The 18,366-nt window shown below is 35.5% G+C and overlaps 1 protein-coding gene and 1 long non-coding RNA gene across 3 annotated transcripts in view; both read left to right on the top strand.

Annotated features, from left to right (window-relative positions):
• The window catches only part of LOC143248117 (uncharacterized), a 155,456-nt gene that overhangs the window by 48,648 nt on the left and 88,442 nt on the right, over positions 1 to 18,366 (top strand). The window lies entirely within an intron of this gene.
• Positions 1 to 18,366, top strand: part of LOC143248323 (uncharacterized) — a 38,431-nt gene that overhangs the window by 1,015 nt on the left and 19,050 nt on the right. The window contains exon 1 of one of the 2 annotated variants that reach the window (XR_013026909.1): positions 17,061 to 17,200. The exons of the other annotated variant lie outside the window; for it this stretch is intronic. This is a non-coding gene — a long non-coding RNA (uncharacterized LOC143248323). Of the gene's footprint in view, positions 1 to 17,060; positions 17,201 to 18,366 lie in introns of those variants that run through there. 2 annotated transcript variants of the gene reach the window in all.

Below are 18,366 nucleotides of genomic sequence, written 5' to 3'. Positions count from 1 at the left end.
TAAACAATCCTTTTTAAAATACAACACAGAGTGAGTACTTGTTTAATTTGAAATACATGTGCTCTTACATATCTAAACTGTCTAATTCCTCTCCAAATTCTACTGAATGAAGCATGTATCATATTGTTTAATATTAAATAATATTAAACTATGTTCCAACATCACATTAAAGCAGCACTGTCATAGTCCTGCAGAGCGAATTCTGCCATTAACTTGACTGGTAATTCCCAACAGAAAATAAAGGGAGGTTGTCGCCTTGAAAGCATCTGAACTGTTGTTGAAGAAAACTGCTCTTTACTTTCATACGAAACCACGAACTGAGCAACAGATAACAGGAGTAGAAGTAACTTAACAACCTTTTTGACTACTTGTTGGCATGGCATGGCCAGGTGGTTAAGGTACTAGACTCGTAATCTGAATGTCGTGGGTTCGAATCCCCATCACACCAAACATGCTCGCCTTTTCAGCATGGAGGCGTTATAAAGCGCTGTCAATCCCACTATTCGTTGGTAAAAGAGCAGTCCAAAAGTTGGCGGTGGGTGATGATGACTAGCAGCCTTTCCTCTAGTCTTACTCTGCTAAATTAGGGATGGTTAGCGCAGATAGCCGTCATGTAACTGTGCGAAAATTCAAATCAAACAAATAACGTGTTATATAAACTCTGCACACTATTCTGAACAACTAGAAAGTTCTCAAAAGTACTACATTTCAAAAAAGTAAAAAAAAATGCATGACATGCTTGCACATTGCACATGTAAGGTGACCAAAACAAAGCAAAAGAGAGAGAGATTTAAAATATACATGTGCCTCATTGACTGCAGTGATTTAAGAAAAGTGCCAAATAGGCAACACATTTCACAGTGGCAAAAAATTACATTTATTATGGATTTTACACAAATGTTTTTACGAAATGCAGCAGAAAATACATAACAAGCCGAAATATCTGATAATTTAAAAATGGTATTGATGAGAATAGCAGCTAAGAATAGTAAATTCAAATTATAAAAACGATTAAAATATTTAAAAGACTTAATTCAATTTCAAATATCACACTGGAACCTGGCATGAAAAAATACTGTTCTGAATGATATCTTGGGTGCGTAATTAAGAACTGTAAATCAATATAGTTTCTAACGGTAACGTCTTTCACGCTTTTATCTTTGTAAGTATTGTCACGTGATCACAAAACCAACAATGGGAACGTCACAAGACTGGAAGTGGCGTGATTAGTAACCGCATCTATGAAAAACAAATAACCAAGTAGCTGTTTAATGTTATAAGCTCCGTACATTTCGAAACACGATTAAAAAGTAAATTCTAATTTGTAAGTTTCTTTACACAATAGGAAAAAAACAAAACCATACCTTATGTTTTGTTACACGAGTTTTCGGTTATAAGTAATCGCGGTTAAAGTTAACATAAACTTCAGCAGTGTAAACTTTTATAAACTAATGCTAATGTTTTAAATCAGTGATGTCGAGAAAACCCACTTGTAGAGAAATATATATGCAAAAACGGCTGGTTTGTATGTAAAATATTTTCTCAACCCAAACCAGCCGTTTTTGCATATATAATGTTTGAAATATTAAAGGTTCCAGATAAGGTGGTTACTTTCATATTACTTTATTTATGAATAGATTTCCTTTAAATTGTAATGTTTTATTACACAGTGGTATCTCGGTTCTATAATTTAATCCATTCCAGAAAGTTGTTCGAAAACTGAATCAATTTTTCTCATAAAAAATACTGTAAATTAAATTAATCCGTTTGCTACCTCCAAAAATTACGCATTACGTCATCAGTCGGGTTATATCGGGCAACGACAGCTTGCTTCGGGAACCGAGTTTATGTTCGACAACCGAAACATTTTTTTTTATCAAACAATATATTCGAAAACTGAATCGTTTGAGAAGATAGTGTTTTGAAATTTGAAATTTTAGTTTGAAGCTAGTTCAAAGTTATCAAAAAAACTATAACATTAGAGCTGATCACAAGGAAGGTATTGTCCTAGGGTTTATCCTGACTCATAACTCAAGTTCTAAAATTAAACAAAAAAAGCTAAAAAAGTGATTTAAAAATACAGAACTTAGTGTCGTTCTTATTGGAACGTTAATTTGATGAACCTAGGTAAAACGGTTAGGCCTACCTTAGGCTTAAGGAACCTTATTTGAATAATTACGTGTAATAACTTTAGAGTTTTATTCTTGCTGTATTAAAATACCTTGACAGAAGATTTATAGTTTCGATCTGTTAAACAAACATAAACCTACCACTAAAATATTTCTCAGATACTACTTTAACCTGACAGTAATGAATGCAACTGAATTTTTGTAAGCCAAAAGACGTCTTTTCTGACCAACAGAAATAAGATTATTACGCTTATTATCTTCACAGGTGTTGTGTGTTTTTATAAAAACAAAATCACAAAAATATTTTAATATGTAAAAAAGACAATAATGATAAAATCTAGATTATTTAAATTTAAAATTAAAGTTATTTACTTATATCTACTTTAATGATAAAGAAGATTGTTTTGGTAACCATGAAATTAATTTCGATTCCATGAAAATTTAAAGTTAGGCCTATACCTCTTGTGGCCATATTGCTCATAAGCGCATTGGAGTTTTATTTGAATGTACATATTTAGAAATAAAGAATTGTAAAAAAAAATAGCCCAAGAGTTGGCGGTGGGTGGTGATGACTAGCTGCCTTCCCTCTACAAATATTATTACTAATAAGTAGTATAGTAACACCAGATAACATACGGAATAATAAAAAATCACACAGAAACACATTTATAAAGTTAAGAACAATTAAATATTTATTTTGCGGAAATTTAATGTTTTGTTTCTATTATAACATGCTCTTAAAATATTTTTTTGTTAACAACATTTAACCTTAAAGTCATGAAATAGCGAAACTGTCGATATTTTACTGCACTTCCGCTCTGCTCGAAAGTCAATAAACTTCATGAGTCTTCATATCATGGGCGAAGGTCCTAGACCATATTTTGGCCTCTCAGTGTAGATTCCTGTACGTGGTGAAGGGACCTCTCAGAGAAGGTCTGTCTGTATTTCGCTGTCTTTTGAGTCCACTGATGGGAGAAGGTTATGTTCTTTCACTTTACTTTCTCTGGGATCTAAACATCCATCTACGTGTTTGCCGTGCGTGGCAACCTGTGAAGAGGAGGAGAGGATACTAGTGGTTGAGGGGTCTAACCATAAAACACCACTTTAGCCTTGAATCCCTGTAGACGAGCGGGCTTGAGGTGGCCTTCCAGGGTCAGTCAGCTGGTCCACTTAGGCGAGGGTCACCCGAGTATCTGTAATAGACGTTCTCAACAAGTTTTGTGAACATTGTGTGTGATGCTAGTGTTTGGGTATAGTGCTCAAGAAACCATGGCATTGCTGCAATGTCCTTGATTGGCATTGGAGCGCGTTCATTCGTAGGGCTCCGTTATGGGTGAGGTAAGTGGGCACTGAAATATATTCCCTTAATTATTGACAACTATATTTAAAAAAAGTAAATATAAACTAAAAAAATATAATCAGAAAGTGACCACGCATGGACGAATCTGTTGTACAGTCAACGTCTCAGTCAGATTTTGTACCTCGATTTCTAATCATGCACTCTTTATCCGAGAAATCCTTAGTGCAAATGTTATTTTTTATGTTAAATGTTAAATTTTATTCGAAAGGGATTAGAGGGACTTGCTGGCTTCCCCAAGTCAGTAAAAGTTACAATCTGGAAACATTTTGGTGGAAACATCATCACAACATCTGAATTCGAGGATCATTAGGCATATACACATCGAGGTTATTCCCCATGTAACTTTTAATTCTTCCAGGACAGGAATTTAAAGAACATTCCCCAGCCAGGGATTCTCGCTGGTTTCTCCAGTGAAGGTGTTTCTGCAGTGCATCGAGTCTCCACTTGCAAAGGTGGAATTATGGTACCTACAAATGTAATTATGTTGTCGTTCGCATCGCCACCTCCACCTGCCATTATCAAAGCAGAATACTTAACTTGTAAAGTTAGGCCATATATTTCAAATCTTCTCTGATGTTTTCAGTGCCAGAGATTCAGACATTCAAAGGCCTTTTGTCGTGGATCATTAACACATGCTCGTCTTGGTGGCAAAGACCACGACGCCTAGGTGTGTAAACTTGAACTACACTGTGTCAACTGTAATGGTTCACACCACTTTATACTTTCTTTCTTTCCTAATTGGGTGGAGGAAAAGTACAACTGTAAATAATATCATTTATTTGGAGGCTCAGAAATTAATGTCCCAAACTCCATCTAAGACAATGCTGGTGCATTCCATTCCACTGCTACTGTGAGAGTGCAGACAGATCTGTCCGTGCCTCTAACAGAGTAATTTTCAACTCATCTCAATAATCTTTTGCCCTCCATGATTAAGAGACTAGACGAGTCAACGTCTACTTCCCTTTCTGTCCCAAACATTTCTTCCAGTTGCTGTCCAGACCTGCTTCCTTTGACTTTGAGTTCTGGCGTTTCCTTGTGTCCATCTTCTTCTCTGGCTCTGAGATGCAGAATAATAATTCGTTCACGCCCTCAGTCGCTGGAATCTTCTTCCAACGACAGAGACCTGCCCAATCAACCCAAGGCAGGATCCATGGAGGTCGATAAACTTCCTTCTAATAAAGAAACGTAGTCGAAAAAAGAAACACTCTCGACCCAATTCTCCAGCACATGAGTGAAAATGGTCATTTTGATACAGATCTGGATCATATTAAAGCACTGATTAATTCTTACCATCCTGTGTGTCTTTATAGGAAACATTTCTTGATGCTCTCGTTGAACAGTTGCTGTCTCCTTTTTTACTCTTGAGGGACCTAAATGAACGTATTCCCTTCTGGAGAGGTGCTGATATTGATGGGAGAGGTAATTCCGTAGAGCATATGCTTTTGGATCACAACATTTTTTCTTCAGTACCGGTGTTTGTATATATTTTCATGCATTTAGTCAGAGTTTTACTGCTATTGATCTCTTGATCTAGTCCTCTTTACTTTTCCTGACCTTTTATGTAAGGATGACAGAAACCCACAGGGCAGTGATCATTTTCCTATCATTCTGAGAGAGAATGGCCTTGGTCGATGCCACAAGGTTCGCGTGTCTCGGCGGGAGCTGGACCAAGCCAGTTGTGCCTCTTTCACTATTTTTTCGGAATTTGATCCTGCCATCTTCAATTAACCATCAATAGACAAATGTGTGGCAGCGGTAACTAACTTTACTATCCAAGCAACACCTCAATCTATAGATAAAACCTCGACACATTTTCCATGGTATACTCGTTCGTCGTGGAATTCACATTGCCACACAGCATGCAAGGCTCAAAAACGGGCCTGGGATACCTTTCATAGATATCCCACACTTTCGAACCACATTACTTTTCAGCAAGCACGCGCATATGGTCGGCAATTAAGACATCAAAGACAAAAAGAATCTTGGATTAAATTCTCAACAAATATCTCTTCTATCACCAGTTCCAAAATCATTTGGGACAAGATTCTTTTTGGCCTTCGTATCCAGGCACAGTTAGATAAATTGGTTCTGTTCTTGGATAATATTGCTCTATCCTTTGGTCAGCCCCTCCCACCAAGGCTTATTACCATTCCCAAGTGTGACCTTTTTTCGAGTTGTTTGAGAAAGATGGATACTTCTTTTTGGAAGCACCATCTTCTGTTTGTTAAGCACATTTTGAACCATCTTTCCATTTTATACGGATGGTTCAAAATCAGGTTACTATGTGGGCTCTGCCATAGTTTGTTGTAGTTCGATGGTTGAGTGCAGAATCCTCTCTATAATTTCTGTGTTCACTGCCAAACTGTATGCCATTTCTTTTGTCCTGAATCATATAGAAGCCAAGCAATGGTCAAATTGTACTATTTCTACCGACTTGCTTAACTCTCTACTGGCTCAGGAATCGCTTCACATTAGGTTTTCACCCTGTTCTCGCCGACATTCAAAACGAACTGACCAGTTTATCTTTAACATTTACTTTTATCCAGTTCTTCTGGACACTAGGACGCGTTAGTGTTCTCGAGAACGAGCTCGCTGACATCGCAGCTGAGTTTATCTGCTCTGGCGTTATTACTACTGTGCCTTTTTCAAACATAAACTATGGTCCTGTATTCAAGGCTCGGCTTTGTGCCAGTTGGCAGTCGACTTGGAGTGAGCAACATGATAACAGTCTTTTCCAGATAAAACCCTCTATTAGTCTTTTGTCGCCTTGTTTGCGCAAGAATCGAAAGGAGGAGGTTGTTTTAATTAGACTACACATTGGTCACAGTTTTTAACTCATCGTTTTCTTTTATCCAGGACTGTCGCTCCAGTGTGTGGTATATGTGACACTCAAGTCGCAATAGTCTACACTTTACTGTCGTACCATCATTACGACTTTGAACGACGGCACCGTTTTAGATGTGTTTTATCCAAAGGCTTACCCCTGTCCCTGGACAGTACCATTGGGGATGGTGACACTGTCCACTTTACAAATGTTTTTTTTTTTTTTTAAAGGATATTGGCCTTTTAAACGCTATTTAAGTTTTTAATCAAAAATTGAACTTTGCTTTGTTTTAACATGATTCGTGTTTACGTATTTTAATAACTTTATTTTCAATATTTACGGGAGGAATCGTCTCCACTCGACAACTCCCTCATACAACTGTCTCTCTTCACGAGTAAACTTTCCTTTTTTCACAATGTACTTCATTCTACAGAAAATAGCATGCCTTCAAAGAAAAGCAATTCTATAAACTTGTTCAACTCAATAGCTCAAGGCAGGACTAGTATACATACACGATGTGATAAATCTATTTGTGGTATTTTCAAGTGAATTTATTCCTCTACAAATGTCAGACAGTGAGATCCTCAAATAAAATCACATTCAATTAGTATGTATGTGGAGAAGTGTGTGCTTGAAAACTTCCTTTCATTGCAATATCCTATGGTTATGACACCAAAATTTCTTCAGATAAGCTGATTTCCTGAAGGAATAGACTAACATCGGTGTTTGGTAAGACAAATTCTAAACTAAGATTGAGTTCCGTTAAAACTAGCCTTGTCTTTGTGGACAAAAATTGCAGTGGAAAATGAAAACAATCTTCATTAATGGAATAAAGGTGTTCTTATTTTGGGTCACCTTTACAATATTTTGTACTGATCAGGCTGATTTTACTTCTTCGAACATTACTTCCGAGCTGAATGGTTCATTCAAAATGATGTTCCAAACTGTCTAAATCTCACATTACATGGTTAAATTCAGAACAGCATATCTACTCAGAGAACTTATTAAACAACATGATTGGTCATTCTTGTTCAAATAAAAGAGGGTTTGTAACTTTAAGGTGTAATCTGACCTACCTTGGAGAACACTGCCGTTGCCATTTGTGCTCAAAGTGGAGTTTTAAACTCACACTTCTCATGAGCAAACTAGATTGTATTTTCAAGGAAATGACAAAGAACAAAGGTAGCTAGAGTGAAATAACCTAGGCCACGTACTATAGAGAACTTGGACACATCTTGAATAAACGAAAATGCTTGAAAAATTATATATTAAAACAAAAAAGCACACGGTACACCTGCATATCACAAGAATGTATGATGAAAATATTTTTTGCTGTAAGCCTTGGATTCTGACGACAAATTCCTCGTCATTAAAATTGCGATTAAGTTTCCCACCAGTAGTTAGAAAAGTCATTTGTTCAAAAAGCAATGACTGAAAGGATGTTACAACTGTTGTTTTCTCAGATTTCCAGTGTCGTTCGCACTTAAATATATGAACTGCAGTTTGTGATTATCGTTGAACCAGAGCAATCGGAACAACTGTATGGTTAGGAACAAATGACCAAAAAGGCTTTGTAATTTTTGTATTTTGAACTGTTGAGTTATGTTATACAATAGAATATGAAGATGAAATTCTGTGACTACCACTTCCTTACTGAAGTTTACAAAAGCTGTTGCTAGAACATCCATAGTTTGTATTACCAAAGATTTTTGTTAGGGGTTCAAAAACTTAGCCCAAAAAAGTCGGAGCGATCATTGCCTTCTGAAATAGTGATTGCTTTTCTATAGTGAAAGAACCATCTAGCGTTTTACAAAGTCATTGTCTCTTAGATTAGTTGTGAAAGTTATTGTGTGAGGTACTTGTTAAATTCTTATCTGTACATTTTAATGTTATATAACTTCTCGCCCCCCAATGGCACAGTGGTATGTCTGCAGACTTACGCACTAAAAACCGGGTTTCGATACCCGTGGTGGGCAGAGCACAGATTGCACATTGTGTATCATTGTTTTTTATTCTAAACAAGCAAACAAATATTACTTTGTGCAGTGGGGGTGTTGTGTTCTTTATAAGAACAGAAACTGTGTTGGGTATCTAAAAATCTCAATTTAATATGTTTTATTCAATTGGATTTACCTGTATTTACTTTTCTGTAATGCCAACTGAACCGACTGAATTGACTAAAGTAAGGTTTTAGTTTCTTGATTGTCTGTGGTTGACTGTTATCTTGGATAGTAAAAACTAAAAGTGTGGCGATTGGATACAAGTATCGTGTTGTGAAGCAGTGATACAACTTTATGGATACTATGTCCGCTACGATACGATTTGTGTATCTTCACAAAATTTGGCAAGCTTTTCGTAAACGTAAAAAGTATTCTACAGAGAAAAAAAATAAAAATTCCTAATAAATTATTTAGACAAAAATTAACGATTTAATAAAGGAAGATGAATATTGAGTACTAAATGTTGTCTTCATTTCTTTTATCAAAAACATTTCTTGCAAAATGACATAATAAATTAGTAATAAGAAAACAGATATTGATTTTTTTAAACTTCTCTTCTCTTTCCAGCTGCCATTTATTTAATCGGTGAAGTCTGAGAATTTGAAAAAGAGCTGCGAAGTGTGAAGTACTTAAACAGGACAATGTTAGTAATATATATAATAAATTACAGATAAGGCCGTAAATCTTTGTAACAAACAGTTGGTAAAAGTTTTGAATCTAGATGTGTATCGTATCATTAATAAATATGTACTTTTTTGAATTAAGCACTAAGCAACAAAGTAGGTTATTTGTACTTTGCCTACCAATAGTATCGAAACCCAGATTTTAACGTTATTAGTCCGCAGACGCACCACCGTGTCAAGGGAACATCAGTCTATGTTCATTATAAGTAACATATATTATAATTTATGCCAAGCAAGTAACAAAGAAATAAGTGTATATAATGTTGTTTGAAAGTTGTTCAGGTTAGAGATAAGTTTTAGCTATGTAAATATGACTTTTTCTATTGTATATTTTTTGTAAAAATGTATGGCCAAGTGAACGCTCAGAGACCTGAAGCCTTCTCTTTCATTGCACGTATCTCTAAGTATATGGTAGTATTGCTTGTTCCTTTCGTGGGACTTTTCTGATTTTGTTATAATGTTTCGATTTTTCCTGTTCAATTTCATAGTTACTAAAAGAAAGTTTCTTATGAGATCGCAGTAAGAATCCTTTATATTATGACATCACATCCATTCATCTTTTAGAAGCATTCAAAATTCGTTTGTTCGAGACATTTTGTTTTTAGTTACATAACTAATTATTAGTCTTAGAGTTGTTGAATGAATGTGGTGTGGCATGTAAAAGTGTGTAAATTTCAAGAAATTAAAAGACTTATGAATTGTTTGGATTATTCTACTCAGAACCTTAAACTGCGCATTAAACAAGATAATGTAAGAACATTCAATATTGGAAATTAATTTTGGTTACATTTTTGGGCTTTACTTACATTCGTTAATACAACTTTTCTGGTAAAATATGGAAGTGAACATTTTTCTTAAATGAGAGCATAGATGATGTAACTCTTTCTTTTCTGGCTAATAATAGCAATATGCAACTACTGAAGTAGGTCAGTGAATGTAGGGAAAACCGAGGGATACTATAACAGCATGCTCTAAAATTCATGTGACCCACATAACATATAAAGTTAATTCTAAAAAAAAGTTAAGAGTTTGATCTGAAATGCATTATGAGCGTAGTCACGGCAAATATATCTGTGCATGGATATGTGTGAAAGGGGTTTAGTTTGTGCAATATAAATTACGAATCAATGCACAAATATGAAAGTTATTTTGCTGTAGATGCCACTTAGTGAAAGAGTTTAAAAAGTACTTCACGAAGAAATGTTTGGAGCAATAATTTTTTAGTTGAGTTGGGAGGGCACTAAACCACGGTTTGTTTTGTAAGACTTATACTTTTTGCTTTATTGTTCTCCGCTAGGGATTGTTCCAAGAGCACGTTTGTGTTTTAAATGCTACTGTTGTGGTAACGTGTTTTTGCAGATATATAAAAATTTATAAATTGTATGGCTTTTTTTTAGTGTAACAGGTATCACGTAGGCTTAGATATTTTAAAGAAAATTTGAAATTTTATCATTGAATTTATGAGACTGTAATTAATAACATATGTTTTGAGATTTCGTAAAAGAGTGTGTGTTTTCTTATAGCAAAGCCACATCGGGCTATCTGCTGAGCCCACCGAGTGGAATCGAATCCCTGATTGTAGCGTTGCAAATTTGTAGACTTATCGCCATAATCGTGGGGGGGCTGAGATCTAGTAGTATATTTGATGATTAACCAACTTTGGACAATGGACTTATTTTTGGGCCCGACATGGCCAAGCGTGTTAAGGCGTGCGACTCGTAATCTGAGGGTCGCGGGTTCGCATCCCCGTCGCTCCAAACATGCTCTCCCTTTCAGCCATGGGGGCAATATAATGTGACGGTCAATCCCACTATTCGTTGGTAAAAGGGTAGCCCAAGAGTTGGTGGTGGGTGGTGATGACTAGTTGCCTTCCCTCTAGTCTCACACTGCTAAATTAGGGACAGCTAGCACAGATAGCCCTCGAATAGCTTTGTGCGAATTTCAAAAACAAACAAACAAGACTTATTTTTGTCGTTTTCTTTTATCGACCTTTGGTAGGAAAACGTGTAAATATGCCAGCTCGTGCACTTACACTGGCGGTGATGACATTGAAAAGTAAAGATTAAAAGTTGTATCTTATAATTTTCAGTAAGATATGAGGCACGTAGTGTGATTTTGTAGTAGTTTAAGTTAAATTGTTTGTGCAATTTATATATTGTGTATATATATATATATACTTTTTATAAATGTCTACGATTTCTAAATTGACAAGTGTTTAAGAAACTTACATAATAATCAGTCACTGAATTAATGATTTATTGAATGTGTATAACACTAATTTAGTAATTATCAGTAACAGTATATTCCTTTAATTTTTATAAATAAAATATGTTATTATTCAACTTTTCAACGTATACTATAGTACTGAGAAGTGACAATTATGAGCTGAAAAGTTATTTTATTTTGAATGGCAGAGACAAAAAGACCGTAAGTTATATAACACTGACAATTTTTACCCCAAGCCACACTATTGATAGGCATGTACAGACAGGTTGTTTCCCCCTTAGTGACAATTATTACTACTAATATTTCTTCTTATTATTATTTATGACTCAAGACAATTTAGTTTGTGTAGTATAATTTCCAGAAATTTTATTCACATGAAATTATAAGTTAGTATTTAGAGAAAATAAGTTTTAAACAATTTAAAATCTGGTTAATATATAAATATTGGACTTATTTAGATAATTTTGCTTTATTGTTTCTGTCGTTGTTGTTTTTTTTTAATTAAGGACAAAGCTATACAATGAACTATCTATGCTCTGCCCACCACGGGTATCGAAACTCGGTTTTTAGCGTTGTAAGTCTGCAGGCATCATGCTAAGTCACTAGGGGGTTGGGCGTTGTTTTTGTCACTCTGAACAATAATGGTATAATTTTTAGGAGCACTAGTATTCAGTGAAAGCAGTATAATTCACTTAAACAAACATGCTGAAGTTTTGAGATCTGAGAATTTTATAGAAGGTAGCAGAATCTAAAAATTTTCATCCTGTTGAAGTGAATCTTTTGACCCAAAATGTAAATTTTCACCTTTAAGTAATTCAGAAATTTTTAACAGTACCAACTATTTCATTATTTTACAAGTGTACAACACCAATGAAAAAATAATTATGTTCAAAAAAATAAAATTAGAACAATTAAACATTGCCTCTAATATGAAAAAAAGTTTATATCCAACATATTTCATTTCACCATTCAGCCAACCACCCAGTGCAAGAATGCCTAAATCATAACAATTCTAAAAAAGTATAACAAATCACCAGTTATACGTAGCACAAATATTGAGCATAAATCTAAAAATCTTTATTTTTTTTAGATTAAGAAGGCTTGCTTAACCGTTTACAACATATTGCTGTAGCTGTGAGATCAAACTGTTTATAATATGTTGCTATAGCAGTGAGACCAAATTGAACACAGTACTTTAAATTCGGTCTCACATCTCTGATAAATAAAACACATAATTTATATATTCTTACCACAGCATGTTAAATTTCACCTAAACCTTGTATTCTTTTTCCACATAAGACCACTGTCCCAATTTGTTCCGAATTTTTACACCTGAGAATATAATCTTGTACTTTAAACATTAAAACTCTTATTCCATTATATATGTCATTACGGATTAATATAACCCATACCAGCCGTTTTTACATATATATTTTTCTCTACAAGTGGGTTTTCTCGGAATCACAGATTCTTATTCCATTAGTAACAAGTTATCAAACTGTGTTAAGATAACACTTGTGAAACCAGCAAATTTGAAAACATTTCTATTTTAGTTTGAAAACAAACACCCTAGGTCACTGTTAAATTACCATAATGTTTAGGGACAACAAGGGACCTATTGGTTCATCTCAGCTGTTCTGTTTTCTAAACAAAACTAAAACTATTAATATATAAATAATAAAAAACAACAACCTTAAAACCAGCTTTTCTCATTCATGTACTTATCAAGCGTATTTTCAAACTTACTTAAATTTATTGCCTCCATCACAACCAAAGGTCAATTACCCTGTTTGAAAAATAAAACTTGGTTGAAAATTACTCTTACTTTGCTAAAATTTAATCGCTGTCCTCTAGTCATACCATTCTCACTTTCAAGTATGAAAAAAGATGATGAATCGATACTCATTTAACTCGACAATCTGTAACATCTCAACCTGATCCCAGATCTATTTTCTGGTATGATACTTCCCTCCACTCACGGGATTAGCTATTCTCATTCGTTGCTGTCCTCTATGTGCAAATTTTATTTTTACACATGATGCATGTCACTCTGTCTGTGAACCTTTGCTGAACTATCACTTCTTGTTTGGAAACGTTAGAGTTTGGACTTTCTCCTTCGTTTGTTTATTGCATGTTTGCTTTCTTCACGAAGTAGTTATTTTTCACCATCATTTGATTTTTTTCAACCAAATTCTTTTATTTGTATTTATCATTTAATTCAAGTCACTTTTTCTGCTTTCGAGTTTGGTGAAACCTTTCTATGCAATGAATTCTGAATTTATTCTTTCCACTTTGGGGGATAAACTAGTGACTAGAGTTCTCCCAGGCCTCAGATGTTGATGACTTGATGATGGATCTGATTTATATGTTGAGAGATTGGCTGTTACTGTGTCCATCCTTTATCTCTGGAATTTGCAAAGGTTTCTGCTGAAACTGCTGAGTCTTTCATGGCCAACTAAGACTGATCATTTTTTCTCCCTCCTGAGTTTGCTGAAGTTCCAAGCCTAGGGAGTCTCCTAGGCTTCATTTGGTCTTAATGAATTTTATAGCTCAGGTTACTAGTGTTTTATTCTTACCACATAAATAAGCTTCTCAACCTTTGCTTTTTTTTTTCTCTTCCATGATATTTGGGTTTTTGCTGATCCATTGACCTCAAGGGATTTAGCATGTCATGCCTCCTCAGGACTTCTGATTATTTTGCCTTTTCCTGAAATTCTACTGTCTATTTGATCTCAGTTCAACAGTTGTAAGATTAATCTGTGATGACGAGAAAACCCACTTGCAGAGAAAAATGTATGTGTAAAAACGACTGGTCTAGGTAAAGAAAACTCTATGTAGAGAAGCGATATTTCTGTGGGCAACATACTTACGTAACCCTACCTAAAATTTATCTATTATCTCCTACTTTTTACACGTTATCTTCCCACATATGTTTGCTCTAAACACAATAAAGGCTTGGGTGATGAAGATAGCTCTTTGTCACCCAGATCCCTGTGCAAGGGGAACTATTACATATTATTTTATGTACTACATTTGCCAGTGACATATATTTTTTTAACTTCACGTGTTGACTTTGCCGTTTGAGTTTGGCTGTAGTCTACATTCGATTTCTGCTCGGAATTTAAACTCTTACCTATATTGAGCGACTTCGGATCGTTACTCCGGGTCATCACGTTTGTGTGGTCGCTGTACTCCAAGACAGAACTAGACCATGTAGGTCTTTCTTTTCTCAAAGAGTCGGCTTCCATTACTGACATGAGTATTCCGGGTTCATCTTCTTGTACCCAACACTCGCAAGTATGACGAACTATCCACTCGACAGCTGACCACACAGGGATTCCTGCGTCGTATGCCGCCAAAGACTGTCCGCCACCCGTCAAGCCCCAGGATCCGGTCTGTACCCTTGGGGTAGGCTTCCTAACTCTATTTCTTGTATCCTGCCTCCATTCCTTCAGCTTAGAGAACACACTAACTATTCTGACTAAACCCTTACTGTTGGAAGAGGATAGGGCATATCTCTAGCCTACCCTGCAACCCTAGTCAACACAAAGTAAGTTCTAGATATTACTTACCTTACCTACCTTAGTTTCCTCTTTCCCTGTTTCTGTACCATTCCTTTGTCGTAGTTGCCTCTAGATTTCCTGTCGTATGTTGATATCTTGTTGAACGCATTTGGGGTAGACAATACACAACTTCACATGTGCAGTCAAAGTCACTATTTTTACGGTTCATGAGCCATTTGTCGAAGCACCTACACATGTGAAGTACACAAACACACTTACTAACCAGGTTTGCACCTCCAGCGTTGGCTGGTCCGCCGTGGTTTCCTCCTTCGTCGTCCACTTAAAGTCAGCGTGTGATGTGACAGAGTGAATTTTAAAATTTCAGGTCTATGAATCCGCCTTTCATTTTCATTATTTTCGACTCTTCCGGGGCCCATCTCATATTAAAATGAGCGTTAATCAATGCTTGTCGATTTTTAACCTAATTCTTGTATTTGCTCTAATTCTTCTCATTTTCACTGGAACGATTTCCTGTACGTTTTCATAAACGGCTTTCCATCTTGCGGACAATATCTAGTATTTAACTTCACTCATGAAAAAGAAGAAGGAGAATTTCTTTGTATTCTTTACATGTTGTGGAGTGTTAAAAGGACTGTTGCGTAACATATCAAGCCCGTGTGAAAATTGGCGGATATCTTCCGTCAATTTCCATTTACGTGTGCGCAGTCATAGAAAGCATGTTTTGTTGTTTCTATGCGCTGGCAGCACGGACATTTGTTTGATTTCATAACTTTCTGTTTGTTTAATCTTTCTTTTGTGTTCACTATATCGTGCTATTTTATAATTTAGGTCTCTTCTTTTGTTTTCTATTTTCCTGTTGCTTGTTGTAGTCCATGCTGTCTTCCAGTTTATATGTGGGTATTTGTTTACAATTTTGGCTTGGATTTTATCTGTTAGATTTTCATATATCTTTTCTGTTGACATATTGTATAGTTGAACTGCTGGGTTTTTGTTTGTCACCTTTTTTGTTTCTGCTATCATATTTTATAGATAGGCTGATGGAGTTTCTGCTCGTAGTTCTTGAGGTTTGGTCTAATTTACGTAAAATGTGGCGTCGAAACCAACTATGTCGAGAAGCGAACAACTTTTCCACTTTCTTCGGTCATCGTCAGGTTCACAAAGAAAGAAAGAGGTAGCTGACCGATAGTTGACCACATGTTTGAAGGCGGTTGTGTAATTGAATGTAGAGGGCATGCTTAGATGTTGGATTATATTTATCAAAGACTCTTTTAATTTCAAATATAATTTTAATAAACTTGATTATAAAGTCTTAATGGCCAGTTTCGTTGTCATATTCCTCTTTTCAGAAGTCCCAACCGCTGGAGCCTGCAATATAGCCTTAGAACTCTATATTCGAGAGCCTAACCCATCAATAGACATTCCCGCAACCAATTAGCAACCCTTATAGAATTCACCACGATGAAGACAAACTTCATGTCCAACAACCACAACTATATACAAACAAATCATTTCTTAACCTCAAACTTACAAGATTCGATACACTATTTAAAACAGAAATCCACCGAAAAATCATCAATACTAGACTGTATATTCCTTGGGACTCAGCACATGAAACAAATCAAAAACTTAACGTACTAAGAAACCAAATAAACACAGCCATAAAACTATGTTCACCAGATAAAATTAACGACGAATTAGACAAAATAATACTTCATTAACATCAATAAGTTTCCTCCACTAAGTGTAGAAAACATGATTCGCACACACCTAGACAAAAAGCAAAATCAACTAACAAAAGTAAATATACCCCACGATTTAAAAAATCGTGAAACCATATACTGCTGCATACCATATATTCCCGACATGAGGAGAAAAATAACCAACATTTGGCAAAAACTAGTAACAAAATATGACATTTCAGTCAATACAAAATTTATTCAAAAACGAGGCACAAAACTACAATGACAAACACAACACCAACATTATTTATAAAATGCAATGTGATAACTGCCACGACTTCTATGTTGGAGAAACAAGTAGAAAAATGGAAACCAGATTCAAAGAATACAAAAAGTCACCTTCACACGTTTCCGAACACTGCAAATCAAATAAACACAACATAACTATAGAAAACACCCAAATACTAAATAAAGAAACAAGCATAAACAAACGCAAAATTAAAGAAGCTTTACTTATTCAACAATTCAAGCCCAAATTAACCAATACAAAGGAAGATCTTTGTACCTACATTTATAAATATAATCAAACATCTAAGCACGCCCTCTACTTTCCTACACTCAGTTACACAACCCCATTCAAGCATGTGGTCAGCTATCTGTCATTACTTCTTTCTTTCTTTGTGAGCCTGACGATGACCGAAGAAGGTCGAAACATTGGTCGCTCCTCTGCAAAGAGCTTCTTCTATCCATACCAGCCGTTTTTACATATATAGTTGTGAGATTACTTTTACCTGTTTAGGGGGTGGTTGAGATGATTCCTAAATTATATGTCTTTCGTTCACATGCCTTATATCGTTGTTTTCTTCCTACCCTTATCACCTTCTTATGATTTTCTTTTTACTTGCATCTTCCTCTGAGACTCTTCACAAATTCTGTGGGGTTTCTGGAGATAACCTTGTTCTTCTCCCCTCCACCTCAACTCACATTTTATTTTCAGCTCTGGCAGGTAGTATGTGATTTCTTGTTTCTGGGACATTTTAGTTTATCAAACCATATTGACTCAGGCCAGTTTACCATCAACTTCTCTTGGATATTTATGTATGGCCTCATTATATGTATTGATTCTGTCCTGGATGTTATTGAGACTTAGTTGACATCTGTCCACCAACATTCTTGATCTGCTGGCAATCCTCCTCCTATCATGATCTTTTACATCCTACTCTTCTAAATAGAGTTGCACCTTGTGGTTTTTTTGGCCTACTCCTTCCAACCTTATATCTTGTACCCTTGGTTCCATTTGTTTATCTGTCATATCTTGTATCTTAATCTTTTCTTTGTTTCTTATCCTCATTGTCCAATAGAAGAAATTCTGCAGTTTAGCATGTGGTCTCGTCTTAGTACATTCATCTCCTACTATCTCTGTAATGCTGTGATTTCCTGTCTGTTAGATATTTGTCTTCCACCTTTGGCCATGTTTCAAAATATGGTACAACTCTAACTGGTAAGTTGTATTCATACTTTCGTTTTTCAGGGGCTTTTAATTATTTTTTATCACACAGATCACATTGTGGTGAGTGGTGCCTGACCTGGTAATGTTTAACTCCAAATTACACTGTATAACCAGTGTTTACTCACACTTTATGTTCCATGTCCTTGGATTGCTCATTGTTGAGATAGAATGTTTCACAAGATCTCTTGCAGGTGAATAGTTGTTGGGTATTTTGCTTCATAAATATGGTCATTGTGGACTGAACCATCTATGAGCATCATGAGTAAAACAGAAGGGGATTGAATAAATTGGTATGGTCTATTTTTCAAAATAGAATTTTGTGAACACTCATTGCACTGTCTCTAGTGATGACATTACTCTGGTCTCTCCAGTGCATTTTCACTCCCCCCATTTTTTTCTAATAAAGTGTGAGAGCCCTTACTAGTTCCAAG

This window comes from Tachypleus tridentatus, chromosome 4 (assembly GCF_004210375.1).
Source record: "Tachypleus tridentatus isolate NWPU-2018 chromosome 4, ASM421037v1, whole genome shotgun sequence".
In the NCBI taxonomy this organism is placed as follows: domain Eukaryota; kingdom Metazoa; phylum Arthropoda; class Merostomata; order Xiphosura; family Limulidae; genus Tachypleus; species Tachypleus tridentatus.
Note: the sequence above shows the minus strand (reverse complement) of the source record. Positions and strands in the feature narration are given on the sequence as shown.